The following is a 16,143-nucleotide window of genomic DNA, read 5'->3' as shown; positions in this document are numbered from 1 at the left end:
TCAAGACCTTCCTCTTCTAGAAGCTGGACAACAAAGCTCAGCGCCTTGATGCGATTCAGTTCACTTTGAGCGCTATACAAATTATTCATTCTTTTTCTAACTGTGGGGTGATGGGAGTAACTAGAGGAGGGGACATATCGCTGTTCCTAACTAATAGGAACACACGAGCTGTCTCTCCCCTCCTGACAGAACCAGGATTTGTGCGTTTACACACACAGATCCCTGTTCTGTCGCTCGTGCCCACGAACTTGCCTGATGAGGCTGTTAAAGGAGCCGACGTACCTGTACATCGTTTTGCGCAGGGCTGCCAACGTATATGTATATGAGCCTCAAACCTTCTGGTATAACGTCATTTGGAGTGATGAGACCAAAATTTAGCTTTTTGGCAACAACTATAAATGCCACATTTGGAGAGGAGTCAACAAGGCCTATGATGAAAGATACAGAGGTTGATCGCTGATGTTTTGGGGATGTGTGAGCTACAAAAAGGCACAGGAAATTTGGTCAACATTGTTGGCAAGGTGAATGCAGTATGTTCTCAAAAGCTACTGGAATATTTGCATTCATCAGCCATGAAGCTGCGCATGGGACGTACTTGGACATTCCAACATGACAATGATCCAAAACACAAGGCCAAGTCGACCTGTCATTGGCTTCATCGGAATAAAGTGAAGGTTATGGAGTGGACATCTCAGTCTTCTGACCTCAATATCATTGAGCCACTCTGGGAAGATCTCAAACATGCAGTTCATGCAAGACAGTCCAAGAATTTACAGGAACTGGAGGCTTTTTGCCAAGAGGAATGGGCAACTTTACCATCTGAGAAGATAAAGAGCCTCATCCACAAATACCACAAAAGACAAAATACACGGTATTAAGAACTGGGGTATGTAAACTTTTGATCAGGGTCATTTAGGTAGTTTGTTGCCATTATGATTTAAAAAGAGTAAACACAGTTGATTGATAATAAATGGCTTCAGCCAAAAAGTAACCATGAGTGAAAGAAATGTTTTTGTGTTATCATTCATATTCTCTGAAAAATGGCCAAGAAATCAAATTCTGGGTGTAAACTTATGAGCACAACTATATGTACATACTACTACAATGATTGATGTATATGCACATTTCCACATAACCTAGGCAAAAGGGGAAACCCACATCCAATTTACACAAGTGTGAACCCAGCCTCAGAGACTGAATAAAATGTAATATAGTATGCCAGGAAGTCTATCTAAATCCAAAAATGTGTTCTGATGACAACTCTAAGTGGTTGTAATGGCAGAATGTTTTTTTTTTTTTATCTTCATGCATTCTACGCATAAAAGGTAAAAAAAATAAAAAATAAAATAAACTTCTGTGCAGTAGTGCCCATCAGCCCCCTAAAAATTACTTGAACCCAATCCAGCGATGTGCACGAGAGCCTCAGCTGTCCCAGGTCTCTCCCTCCTCATTGGCTGAGACAGCAGCGGAAGCCACTGAGCCAATGAGGAGAGCAGGAGCATGGCCAAGACTAGCTCCGCACATCAATGGACACATGGAGCAGTGGCTTGGGAGTGAGCCTGCTCGGGTGCCCCCATAGCAAGCTACATGTTTTGGGGAAAATGGAAAGGAGGGAGGGGCCAGGGGTGCTGGCCCGAGGACCTGAGAAGAGCAGGATCCGTGCTGCTCTGTGCAAATCCACTACATGGGAGCAGCAAGTATAACATGTCTGTTATTTTTAAAACAAAAAAAATAAAAAATCTGTATTTAATGTCACTAACATTTTGGATTTCCTCCTCACCCTCTAACTCAATGACAATTGCGGACACAGACAGCAATATAAATTTGACAGAGGGTCTCCTCTAGAAAAAATAAAAATAAAAAAAAAGTTAAATCCCTTTACAAACACTTTTAATAATGCACCCTATGAGGTAGAAGGTTCATCTTTAATTAAAGCAGATTAACCCACATTGATATTACCATAAGTTACAAGAGTTTGTATAAAATGTAATAACGTACAGAAAAGTGTGTCTAAATCCAAAACTTTAAGACCTGTGAGATTTCCTCACTTCCTGTTGTGTCTCCCAGGCAGGATGTGAAGAGAAATATCTCCAAATCCAAGCTTGACAGGAGGTTTTAAACTTTGATGAGTGACAAGTATCAATGTTTAGCTGCAGACATTGTTCCTCACTCTATTCTCCGATGTCAGGGAGCCAGCTCCCGGTGTTTACTGGCCGCTCCACAAGTTATGCACACAAATTCTCAAAGAGCAAGATAAACCAGGTTTTAAAAAAGATATATACCTAAAACATGTCCAGTTAAGCTTCTCTTGTGGGTTACAGTGCACTTACTTTTGCACTCCTGTGACCCAGAATCAGCCAACAGCAGGCTAACTTTCCATCAGCTGATGTCCCAGAGCCGCTTTAGTCTCTGGATATATCCCAACAATAATGTCAGAATAAACCCAGATGCCCGATTGGTAACCGACTCAGCTTCTCAGTGTGCTTCAGAGATCCTGAGCTGGCTGCTCCGGTCCCTTCCACAGTCTAGTGCTCCACTGGGCGCTGGAGGGCAGAGCAGTGAGTGGTGACTGAAAGTCACTGCTCTCTGCTCAGAGTGGACTCAAGAACTGAGCGATCAGTGGTCATGTAATTGCTCAGTTCTTTCTCAGTCTTTGAGTCAGCAGGGATGCAGCCATATATTGTAGGTGAATATGTATGCTTGCTTACTTCACTTTCCACACATCTCCTTAAATGTTTCCTTATCCGGTCACACACAGCTTGAATTTCAGCAGATTCCTGCTGAATCAGCCATAATTCAAGTTGTAGGTTGCCCTGCTGGTGCCATCTGGCTCAACAAACTCCCACTGAAAGACTGAAGGAGGCGATGGAAAATTCTTAGTGACTACATCAAGTCAGATGCAGTGAGAAGTTCAGGTATTCAGCCAGCTGCAGATGTTGCTACGGTCTACATACCGTATTTTTCCGTGTATAAGACGCCCCCCCACTTTTGCAACTCAGAATTAAGAAATCCATATTTTAAACAGGTAAAACAGAACACAGTTTTATTTAGTAATTAACGTTTACATACCAGTATATTATGCATCATATCACTGTATTCAACCTCTGTTGCATCAATGTTCTCTTCTTCATCACTAGTTCCAGACAGAATTTCTTCAACTTCTTTTGCATCACTGCTGTCTTCTGAGTCACAGTCAACGGTCTCTCTGCAGCTCTATTCCCATGCTCTTTTGCATAGCTAACTACACCGAGTTTGAATTTTGCAGAATAAGACCGTCTCTTACTTATATTATTCTGTGACATTTTGGGCTCAAAACGCTCCGCTCTCTGCATCTGCGCAGTCTCCACGTCGAACGGGATCGCATCTGCGCACGCTCCACCTCCTCCTCTACCTCCAGCTGACGTCACTAACATACGGCTCGTGATTGGAGGAAGCCGTTCACAAGCTATGACCATCTATGCACCCGCGTGGCTCTCTCCCGGGCTGACTGACCGTGTATAAGACGCGGCTCGAATTTCAGTCTAACAATTTAAGGATAAAGTAGCGTCTTATACACGGAAAAATACGGTACAATAGCTGGCAGTGGAGTTTTCTCCATCCACATCGAAAGGAAAAAAATAAATAAAAAAATCAGTCGTGTGCTATACATTAACCCTTGCAGAGATTTACGCTGCAAGAGCCTAACAAATTGAAGGCTTTTTTTTTTCCAAATTCAGCCTTATTATAATATGCAAACGTCATGTGATAGCTTTGGGCACATTTGCATCCCCCGGAGCTGAAATCTTAAACAGTCGACTGCAATAATTTTCCAAGCTTCAGCGTCCCGTTTTTTTTTTTTTTATAGTACTTGTGACAGAATTTAACCTAAAACAGATGCATACCAAGAATCGGTCAGAAACAAGTTTACTACTAATAAAAAAGTACAAAAGGGGGAATTGATATATCAAGCTGTCATCGTACATTAAATCTGTCCCAATAATGTATCACAGCTCCTGTTTAATATGGTTTTTCTAAGCAATAAAGTTGAAAAATCACTCAGCTTGTGTTTTAAACTGAAACTTGTTTACAGAAAAAAAACCTGATAAAAACCCTAATGTATAGATACAGGGATTAGGGGTCACCTCTGAGAGCCACGCGCTGTCTTGTGTTGCTGTTGCCCGTTTACAGTTCATAGCTGAATCCTTGTAAAGGGTATTGTAGAGATAGAAGGATGATGAATGCACAAAATGAGCATTGCAGACACTACAGATTCAGGAAAACACCGGCTGATCCAATCAATATTCTAATTTCTGTTCTTACTCTTTACTAGGCAAGAATAGAAGGAACATCAATACCAAATGGGAATTTCAATGAATTCACAGCACAAAAATATAGAATTGGGAGACAAATGAGGCCAAACCATGTGTGCCATCACAAGCTGATGGCAAGTGCTGGTTGCCTTTTTTTAATCTAAAGATTTGTGCCCAACATACAACGGATAATAGACAAATAGCTGCATACGAAGTCAGAACGCTTTGACTAAAGCAGTATTAAACCCGAAAATTGAATATATAGCAGCTTACCAACCATTAGATGTGGTGGCTGCATTGGGCTTCTTTTATTAGGCTTTTTTCCCCTCTGTTCTTACCTGGTGTTCTGGCCAGTAACTAGGGTTGCCACCTGTCCGGGATTCACCCAGACAGTCCAGGTTTCAGTCCACCTGAAACTTGGACACATTTAGACTGGGCTGTGGCTCCCCAAATAACTAAGATAGTTGCACACAAATATGTTTCTATCCTGAAGCTGCTGCCTGGGGGCAGGTTCGGCATCACTGGGCAGGCAGGTGATGATGTCAGCAAAAGCAATTTGGCCACGCCCACATTTTGCTGCAGCACGCTATGTGCGCTGCATTACTAAGTGTTCCGGTTTGGCTTAATAAAAGCTGGCAACGCTACCAGTAACAGACCTCCTGTATTAGAGAGTCTGCATTCTGGATGAAGGAGAAAGACACCTTTGGACAGCAGCATTGTCAGTCTGGGGGGAGGGGAGGGCAAGATGTGTACTAGCAGATTTAGATACTCCAGCTAACACTTTAGAGGCAGTTAAACACTATAAAAAAACATATTTTTTTCCTTTTGGGATAAAAGGTTTTACATAAACAAATTAAAGCTGACTACTGTAAGCACCACAGTCCATGGTAAATGGACTGCTACATCTGTAGGACACCTTGTTCAATTGAAAAACAAGACTTACTGGCAGGATCACCAGGTGAAAATAAAAGACAGCTTAAAAAAAAAAAAAAAAAAAAAAAAAAAGCAGCCACCGCATCTGAGAGTTGGTAAACTGCAATATTATTATAATAAATATTTACTTTTGGCTTCAAAGCGGGCCATAGACAGTTCAAATCACGGTCAGTTCAGAAGGGACTGGCAAAGATTCGAACCATGTACAGGCAGGCTGATTGCACTCAAGTGAATGGATCGATCAACTTGGGTACAACCAGCCTTTCGGATTTTTCATGTGCCCATCTATGGCCAGCTTAATACAGCTTTAAATGAGAACACTACATACAACAATGACTTCCAAACACAACATCTATCTGGAGCTTTTGTCTTGGATTCTCTGTGTAGATGGAATAGTCCTCCCTCAGTGTTCTAGGGCTGTAGTAGAAACAGAACCCTCTGGGGGAGACAAACCATGGTATGGACAACTATAGACATCGAATACTAAGTAGAACTATAGGCAAAACTTTTTTTGGATAGAGTAAGGGACTATATACCATAGTGGAGCTTTCCCTTCACTTCCTGTCCCATTATCCAGACAGGAAGCGAGAGGAAATCTCTGCAAATTAATAGAATTCCTTGGGGGCGTTTTGCCAGATTAGACGACCCGTCAGATTTTGTAACGGAAATGACATTCCATTGTCGCCATCTTGCTACACCCTGAACTCATTCACACCAAGGATACAGTGAGAAGGCGGCAAGCCACTGGAGTCATGCATTTCACACTTATTTTTAACAGTAAACTGAGTTTATATAGTGAAATACAGCATTTTAAAATCCGACTGTTTAGATGTTGAAATTTAAAAGCAGCCTCAAGCCTGCTGATCTCACAAGTTTGCTTATCTGACAGAACACCGCTGCTATGAAAAAATCAACATCAAAACAGTCTGAGGGCTTTGAAAATACAGAATTTCCCTATATAAGCCGAGTTTACTGTTAAAAAGAAGTGTCAAATGCAATACTCCGCTGGGTGTAACAAGATGTTCGCTTGCCGCCTTCTAACAGTATCCATACTGTGGAAGAGTGCGGGGTGTAGCAAGATGGTTGCAACGGAACGTCACTTCCATTACAAATTCTGACGGGTCATCTAATCTCACGTAACAGGGGCCACCAGAACTAGTGTCCCCATTGCAAGATTTCCTCCCTATTACTTTTCTGGGGAAAACCCAAAGTGTGGGATTTTCTTTTACTTTCACATTCAATGATAATGGTAAACAGGACAAATAGAGAGGGTGAATCAACTTAATGGGGGTACAGACAGCAGGCCCTATCTGCCCCTACCGAGTCAAAGCCAGAGCTCTACAATCAGTAGGGAGTTTTGGCAATTGCAAAGCTATAGGATTGGCTCTGAGTGTAAGAACTCTGCAATGAGACCACTGCTTCCAGGGAACAAGGCTCTTAATCTGCAGTATGTTGGCAGGGGACAAGCTTTCCTTCTCAGACCACGGCAGCTTTAGAAAAAAAAATAAAAAATACTTTAAGGCCTCATTCATTGGGTGGTGTGGTCTGTAAAGCTTAAGAAACTGGGCTTTTGGTGCCCAGGAGGAACAGCTGTCAAAATCAGTGACAGGCTGGAGTATGTGGTGGCTGTACAGAGCCATAAGCCCTCATGAAGACTTTCTGCATTTGGGGCATATGCCCCTATAAGCCCTACATATTTCAGCCTGTAATTGATTGTACCAGGCTACCAGAAGCAGTCTGTATGCTGCACACCTGTGCCCCCCCCCCCCCAGCATTGAAACAGGTCCTGTTTTTATGCTGAACAAGCCAAACCACCCATGGATTATGACTTTGCATAACTTTTGTTTTGATGCCCTTAGAATGTATTTAGCCAAAATTTAAATAAGCCTAATGCACTTTAAAGCAGCATAGCGGCCAAGTGGTTAGCACTTCCACCTTGCAGCACTGGGGTTGTCGGTTCAAATCCCAACCACGAGACTACCTACCTGGAGTTTGCATGTTCTCCCTGTGCCTACGTGGGTTTCCTCCGGGTACTCCGGTTTCCTCCCACGCTCCAAAAGACAGGACTTTAGATTTTAAGCTGGGCTGGGACTGATAATCAGTAAATGTATAATACAAATGTGTAAAGCACTGCGTAAATTGATGGTGCTATACAAGTACATTTAATAAATAAAATTAAATAAATCAAATGGAAAACATTGGTACGTAGTGCATAATATTACCAAACTGAATATTACAGATTCACTGTGCCACAGTGCATGACCCATGAAAGCATGGTCAAGTCATTTACTATATATGTGATTACAACATTACAATGTTGGTTGAACATGTTGCAAAATTGCTGCACAAGAGTATGTACAGGATCATAAAAGCAATGCTGCTCATTCTGTAAATAGTTTACAGTTTATATTGTGGATCCATTGCCATTTCTACTAACAAAACTGTTAAGTGAGTTTTTTTCCCTATTCTCCTAAATTATACATAAAGCTCATCAAATGGCAATTTCATTACACTGGAATGTGCCATATGAGACCGGCAGAAAGGTTTTACTGTGTGATTTCAATAGAGCACTGCTCTGAATAAGCTCCTGTTCATTACCTATTTCCATCCTCTGCAGAAGATAGATCTGCTATGTGCTGTAAGCTGTGCAGCTCTTCCCCAGATAAAGGCCAAAGGACTGGAATGAATTACTTAGAAATGCAGAAACTTAACAATCAGCGCAGTACATTACTGGAGAAGCCTTAGGAGTTAACAGAAGAGTCTTCACAGGTGTAAAGAATTCAGCAGGCCTCGGTTTCAGGACACATCTTCATCAGATACGCTTTGCTAGACATTTGACAGGATTCTGAGATCTAGCTAACCTGGGGAAGTGAACTGGCTAGCTGGAGGACCGTTCACGTTTAACACACTGAAATAATAATTTCCAGACAAGGCAGGGATTAGAAATCTTCATGTAATATTTATTTAGAATAATGTGTTTTCAGAATTGTGAAGGGCAATCCAGGATGAGAATTTCCTTATAACCCCTATAAACAACAGTATAGTATTGCACTTGGGAGAAAGACTGATTCTTATAGATCAGGGATCTGCAATTAGAGGACCTCCAGCTGTTGCAAAACTACAAGTCCAATCATGCCTCTGCCCCGGGTGTCATGCTTGTGGTTGTCGGAGTCTAGCTATGCCTCATGGGACTTGTAGTTCTGCAACAGCTGGAGGTCCACTAATTGCATATCCCTGTTATAGATGAACAAGAGAAGAAAACAGATACACGTACATTGGTATGAATGAAGATATATAAAAAATAAATAAAAATCACAGCTTGGGCCCAATTCACATAAAGCCTTGTCTAACACAATCCCAACAAAACACAAGATAAAAAACCTTGGCCATTAGGCCAGTTCACACTACTGTCTGCCATCATGAGCGCTGGAAAGAGTACAGCATGCAGCACTGACAGCCAGAGTCAGCTGTCAATCAGGCAGCTGGGCGGATCCTGACAATATGGAAAGACGTCAGGGCGGAGACATCATGCCGCCACTTTCAGTTTCGGAACTCACAGTCATCTGTGCAAGTGCGCTGCTGTATATGTTTTTACTACTTGGCATCTGGATGTTTAACGATTTTATGATTCTTATGTGTCAGTAACAAATGACTACACTATATCTGGCCCATTTTTATATTTGGCTCCTTGCACTGGCGCTTCTTTTACATCTAGTGGTGTTTTGGGCTTTTCCAAATCTCCCCCCAGTGGTGGGCTGCTGCTGCTACAGTCAGAGGACCTCAGGTGGATGGACGGCGTTGGCTATCGATAGAGTGGAAGCTGAGATTGTTAATTCCCAAAGCGTAACTTGCTGCCTTGGCAGCTAGTGAGCAGGTGAGTGCAGACTTACCCTCATTTACACATGGCGTCCCCTTTTTTCGATGGTGGAAGCAATACACAAACATTCATGGCGTTAAAGACCTTCTTAGCTCATTTATGCATTTTTTGTATGAGATTTTCACATTCACGTTTTTATGCACATGATTTATAATGGATGTTTTCATTTATTATTTACTTGATTAATTTAATTTGTTGTTGCCATTAAAGCACTGCACCTTTATTACTACCACAAGAGAACTATGACCAAAAAAAGCTTTGGCCATTCTTCTCTTTTAAGGCAAAATTAAAAGACATATAAAGCTACCATCTGGCGCTTTGTTAGCGAGACACCCACTGATGCCAGAGAAGTGAAGGAAAATCTGCAACAGCAATAAAAAATAAATAAATAAAAAAATAAAAAATAAAAGAGTAAGAAAAGCCCCATCAGCATTTATTCCTGTTTGAGTAGCTATTGCAGCTTTTCCCTAAATTCCTCTCTGATGAAAGAGTATGCGAGGGTAAAGCCGATTGGCTGCAGTCAGTGTTCATCCGACTTTGTTACACCCGCCTCCTCTGATTTCTCAAAGTTTGTTGAGCCAGGTGGTGCCAGCAGGGCAACCCATGGCTTGAATTTCAGCGATTTACCGTAATCAGCCCGAATTTGATCCTTGTATAGCCAGCTCAAATCTCTCTTAGGACTCATTCATACTGACAATCACACGACATATCTGTTTATAGGACTATTCTAAACGCATATAAAAGGATTCAATCACACCATGACTGTTAAGCTGATATGTCTCCCTCCATTTTCTTGGCACTATATAAATCTTGTATAATAAAACAATAATAATAATTGGCGTAAATGAAAGCAGTTGAACATAGAATACATCTGCAGTGGTGTTCGCTATGTATTAAACATGTGAGTGCACGCAACGCCAAGTACGTTTAAACACAGGCGAACTTGATCCGGGAAGCATAAAGTATGTTTATACTGTACTTCCCATAAAATTCTCCTGCCATTCAATAAGTCAAAATGCAGGGGGGGGGTGCCATGGGAATGAATGAAGCCCTTAATAGCAGTGAAAGCCCATTAGGCATCCTTTCCTACCTTATCAAAATCTGAAAATAAAAGTTTTGGTTGGACATACACTTTAAATACATTGTTTATGGTTACCCAGACATTCTGTACAACAATCTATACTGGCAAAAAGTCACCAATTATGTGCAGGCGATTACTGCTCTTTAAAACCTACCCCCCCCCCCCCCCATTTACTTTAACCATATGCCTACCAGGCACTTTTACCCCCTTCCTGCCCAGGCCAATTTTCAGCTTTCAGCGCTGTCACACTTTGAATGACAATTGTGCGGTCATGCTACACTGTACTTTTTTTTTTTCACACAAATAACTTTTTTTGGTGGTATTTAATCACCACTGAGCTTTTTCTTTTTTGCTAAATGAAAAAAGATCGAAAATTTCGAAAAAATAAAAACTTTGCAAACAGATAATTTTTCTCATTTGCTGATGGGCACCGAGGAGGCGGCATTGATGAGGCTGCACTGACTGGCAGAACTGGTGGGCATTGTTGGAACTGTAGTGATAAACAGTACATGAATAATCAGTGCCCTGATCATCAGTGTAGACGTCCCTTTCACACAAGCCGATTATGGGCTCTCCACTCACTGTCAGTGTGAGGAAAGGAATGTTAATAACCGGCTTGTGTTTACATCGTGACCAGCTGTGATTGGACACAGCTGATCACATGGTAAAGAGCACCCTTTATCCCAATCTGTGATCAGCTGTATCCTAAGGACAATGCGACCACAAAGGGCGCCGCAAGCAAGCATGATCAGGGGAGGACATCATAAGACGCACACCCAAAACTGGACGACCGCGCTGTAGCTGTCATTTGGCCATAGCGTGATTGGGAAGTGGTTGCAAATCCTTACAAATACCCAGTGAAGTGACTGGCCTCAGGTGATACACAAATGTGAAACAAATCCTCCTACATAAGTTGTACCTGTTCATCTGGGGTCTTCTATCTAAATCTGTTCAAAAGAGCAGAATTTATAAAGCTTGTATGAGCTGTCACACTACAGAATGAGGAGAGCGCTGAGAGCTGATTGGAGGGAAGGGACACACCCTCCTTCACATAGCACACAGGAACAGAGTTGAGGCTGTCCATCACAGGCTGTGTGCTGGAGATCCTTCCCCTGCCACCTTTTTTCTTTTGGTGTCAGGAAAACTTGTCAAAAGTGATCCATGCTGAAATCAGATGAATCAAGCAGCAGACAAAAATGACAAAAATGACACTTAGGGGGAAGGGATGGGCAATTCAGCCAGAACATAAATTCAGGCCGAACTTTGGTTGTTCGGACGTTCGGCGAACAAAGAACATTATGCGGCGTTTGTGCCAAATTCGAAAGTCGCGGAACTCCGTTAAAGTCTATGGGACATCAATGTGAAAAAACAAAAGTGCTAATTGTAAAGGCTTATATGCAAGTTTTCATAAAAAAAGTGTTAGGGGACCTGTATCAATGGAAATTTTTTTTTTTTTTAACGTCTGTTTTTTCTCGGGAGAAGTGATTTTGCTGTGGTACTGTTCTAAACACGGGAAACATGCGCCACTTTACAGGCATACTATAGACACCCACCCAGGCACAATATTTAAAGGAATATTTAATTTTATTGTTTCACTTTAATTATTAAAATCACTGCTCCTGAAAAAACTTGTTTTAAAAAAAAAAATCTTTTGCATTGATACATGTCCCCTGGGGCAGAACCCGGGTCCCCAAACACTACTTGGCTACCATGCACAGCTGCACCAGATTTTCCTCTCTCCAGTTTTAGTAAATTAACCCCTTAGTGCTCTATACTATAGAGGGATATGCTGTGTTCATATTTCATGTCTGAGGTTTACAACCACTTTAAAAACAAAATAAAAAACTTACCTGATGTGCATCTTACAAAAAACAGAAACAAACAGTGCTTGGAAACTGTAATCAATTACACTCCAAAAGTAGGTTACAGAACATCTGTGCCTTTCATTGATACTAAATATAAACCACCCAGAAAAAACTTGGGACACAAAAAATGAAAGGTTTGCACACTGCTAGAAAAATTGCAAAATTCAAGAAGCTATCTACTTTGCAAAAACATAACACTAAAATGGATTTCTTAATAAAATGTACTGTATTATATTAATGGTCAAATGAGAGCTGCTTGGAAATACTAACTGGTTTGGAGGATTCCTCTCAAAATACTGTACTGGACAAATGCATTCTTTTACCGGAGAACTTTGGGCTAATTACTATCTTACTTTTTAATGTAAGATGTGAACAGCACCACATAATCAGCAAAACAATATCTGCCAGCCACTCATATCTGCTTCTTTACCCACCACATCCATTAAATTAAGAGCCTGCACACTGCAAGGTGCTGAAAGCTCCCGACCACTGGAGCCAAGTCTTTATTATGGAGTTCAGGGCTCCCCGCTGTGAAATGCAGAGAAGTGTGGACAGGCGCAGAAACATTCCAATCATGGGCCTCAACACTGAGGAGGTTATGACTACTGCAACAAGAGCTTTACAGCTGAACTCCAGGAATTATCTGTATTGCGCATTTACAATGGTCCAGCTTGGCACAACGTAAAATATGCAAATCTCACACCTGATGGGCCGATGGGGAAGCTGGAAATCACTATAGCCACGACCTTCTGGGCCCTGCTGAGGTTCTGTGTAAGTGGCTACCCACCTGCACACTAAGGACGGGGAGGGGGCTGCTTAATCAGAACTGTCTTATAAACAGAAGAAAAAACAGCGCCAATCTAAGTGCAGTATTGTTGAATCAAAGACATTTAATTTGTGAAGTTATGCACTCACACTCTACCAGAAGGTTTCAGGCACATCATGTATCTAGAGGGCATCGCAGGGCTCTCGAGGGGAAGCGGTAACTCGTTCGGCTGTATCTCTCGTCCGGTGGCGCCGGTGGTTCCCAGCGTCGCACGGCTTGGTGTAACAGCGTCAGGGAGGTCCGTTCGTCCGTTCGTTGTTATGTTGAGGGGCGCACTGCGATGACGTTTCGTTGTGGTTTACGTTGCACGCGTTCGGAGCATGCGTGCTCCTTCATCAGGCATCTGGGTACTATGTTTGGAGTGGTTTAAATAGGGAAAGGGGGCAGTTCTAATTAGTCGTTTAGGTTCCACCTTATGGGGCGGAGCTGTTCCGACCAAAGCATGGTGTTGATTGCTCATGTGTTGCAGGCTGGTTGTATGTGATTATTGTGTGTGTGTCCATCAATGTATGTGGATACAAGTTGGATAGTGTGGACAAGATGTGGGAAAAAGTGATAAGAGTTGGAACTTTTTTATTTATTTAATTGTTTTAAAAATTGTTTTAAAAAATTATGAAAATACTTGTTAAAGGTAAAAAATAGAAGTGGATTTTGCAAGAATTAAAAGAAGGTTGTTAAAAATTGAAAAAAAATACATAGAAAATACATATAAAGAATATATATAATTCTTGCAAAATCCACTTCTATTTTTTACCTTTAACAAGTATTTTCATAATTTTTTAAAACAATTTTTAAAACAATTAAATAAATAAAAAAGTTCCAACTCTTATCACTTTTTCCCACATCTTGTCCACACTATCCAACTTGTATCCACATACATTGATGGACACACACACAATAATCACATACAACCAGCCTGCAACACATGAGCAATCAACACCATGCTTTGGTCGGAACAGCTCCGCCCCATAAGGTGGAACCTAAACGACTAATTAGAACTGCCCCCTTTCCCTATTTAAACCACTCCAAACATAGTACCCAGATGCCTGATGAAGGAGCACGCATGCTCCGAACGCGTGCAACGTAAACCACAACGAAACGTCATCGCAGTGCGCCCCTCAACATAACAACGAACGGACGAACGGACCTCCCTGACGCTGTTACACCAAGCCGTGCGACGCTGGGAACCACCGGCGCCACCGGACGAGAGATACAGCCGAACGAGTTACCGCTTCCCCTCGAGAGCCCTGCGATGCCCTCTAGATACATGATGTGCCTGAAACCTTCTGGTAGAGTGTGAGTGCATAACTTCACAAATTAAATGTCTTTGATTCAACAATACTGCACTTAGATTGGCGCTGTTTTTTCTTCTGTTTATATGTCTTTTACAAGGTACCTTCTATCCTTGAACATGCTGCCTACCTGCCTGTGCTAAAGAAATCATCCCCTTTCTATGACTATTTTCCACAACCAGTAACTGTGGACTATAATTTGTGATCCTGCCAGCTATCCATTACTTCTGCTGCATTTACTGACATACACAGCAAGGATTGCAAAACTCTGTGATAAGCAGACTTGACATCCCTAAATCCGCCACACCAATTTATCAACTTCAGCGGTTTTTTTCCCCCAAACCTTTTTCCCCTCCCCCATAAAAAACCCCCTCTTTTTTCCTTCCTCACTCCCCCCATCCAGGACATATATAATCCAGCAGCGCAACGCACAAAAAAACTATTTTTTCTTACTCTGTACTTTAATCAGAACTGTCGCCTTCTATAGAACGCATTGGACTGATTGGACAAGGTGGAGAGGAGGGGTCAGTGAACCACTATATCTCAGATATGCATATTTTGTGCCAAGCAGGATCAATGTAAGTCATACAGACAATTCTTGGAGTTGAGCTCCAAAATAGACGTATGGGCAAAGCTTTTTTGGCCATACTTCTATTCTGGGTCACAGAAGTGCACTTACTTTTGTTCTTCTGTGACCCAAAGTCAGCTTATAGTGGGCTCTTGTCCGCTGTCAGTTGACGTGGTGGGCCACTCCAGGCTTTGGAGGGATTCAGACAATATTGTTGGGATTCTCCTAGTGGCCTGACTGACAGCGGTCTCCGATTCATTGCAGCTGAGAGCCAAAGGCAACTGCACCTGCCCTCTCTCCAGCCTGACACTCCATTGAGCACTGAAGGGTCAGAGCAGAGAGTGGTGACTGACAATCACTGCTCTCTGCTTCGAGCAGACCAAGAACTGAGCAATCGGTGGTCAGATTAATCGATTCAGTTCTTGGGCTACAACCTACCAGGGACAGCTGCAGCAAAGAGGTGAGTTTAGATGTTTGTTTTTTTTATAAACGTTATACATATCCTTTAAAGAGGAAGTAAGGCCCCTTTTACACGGGACGGATCAGTAATGATACGCCACCCTTGATGATCCGATCGCTCCGTTGTCCCCGCTGAGCCGGCGGCGGACAGGGCGGTCTCTGCACACGGTGCAGGGACCGCCCTGTCAGCTCTCCGCTCTGCTCTATGGGGGAATCGGATGAGCACGCACCCTCTTTCTGTGTTCATCCGATCTGCAGACGGATAAAAAATAGGATTTTCCTCCGTCTGCAGAATCGGACAATAGCGGAGGCGGACGATAGCGGGTGTCTGCGGATGTTTATGTCCCATAGGAATGCAAGCATGTCCGTATTTCATTCGCAAACGGCCTGCGCGCTGTAGACAGCGGTGGCTGTCTTTTTGTAAATATCTCCTAAATCGTATAGGTTTAGGAGATATTTCTTGGACCTACAGGTAAGCCTTAATCTAGGCTTACTTGTAGGTCAAAGTGGTTTGTAAGGGTTTACAACCACTTTAAGCCTGAACAGGAGACAACAGGGACACAGCTTTCAATATAAAATGTGAGTTAGCCATAGCCATTTCCACTCTATCAAAAGGAGATTTTTGTTTTTTCTATCCCTGTTGGAAAACTTTGCCCTTACTCACCATCCCAGTGACAACAAGAAAACAGATCTCGTATTGTCCAGATAAAGGGCGTAATCAAAGGGATGACCAATTCCATTACATTTCTCTCATGTCCCTTTCCTGATCTTTGCCCTTCCTCATCTAGCAGAACATTCAGTACTTTAAAGAAGAGCATTTGGAGGCATTGAGAGAGCATGCCAACAGAAGACTTAGTATAAACACACACACACTAAGTGCTATGACCATCAAAACTTTACAGACCGCACACACTGGCAGGTAAATGGTTTAAAAGACTATTAGTTTTGGGTGT

At 42.2% G+C, this 16,143-nt stretch overlaps 1 protein-coding gene across 3 annotated transcripts in view; it reads right to left on the bottom strand.

Annotated features, from left to right (window-relative positions):
- Nucleotides 1–16,143, bottom strand: part of ERBIN (erbb2 interacting protein) — a 347,855-nt gene that overhangs the window by 244,216 nt on the left and 87,496 nt on the right. The gene's annotated exons all lie outside the window — the stretch shown is intronic.

This window comes from Lithobates pipiens, unplaced genomic scaffold (assembly GCF_037356315.1).
Source record: "Lithobates pipiens isolate NorthernLeopardFrog02 unplaced genomic scaffold, aLitPip1_a1.2 Scaffold_3, whole genome shotgun sequence".
NCBI classification, from domain to species: Eukaryota; Metazoa; Chordata; class Amphibia; order Anura; family Ranidae; genus Lithobates; species Lithobates pipiens.
Note: the sequence above shows the minus strand (reverse complement) of the source record. Positions and strands in the feature narration are given on the sequence as shown.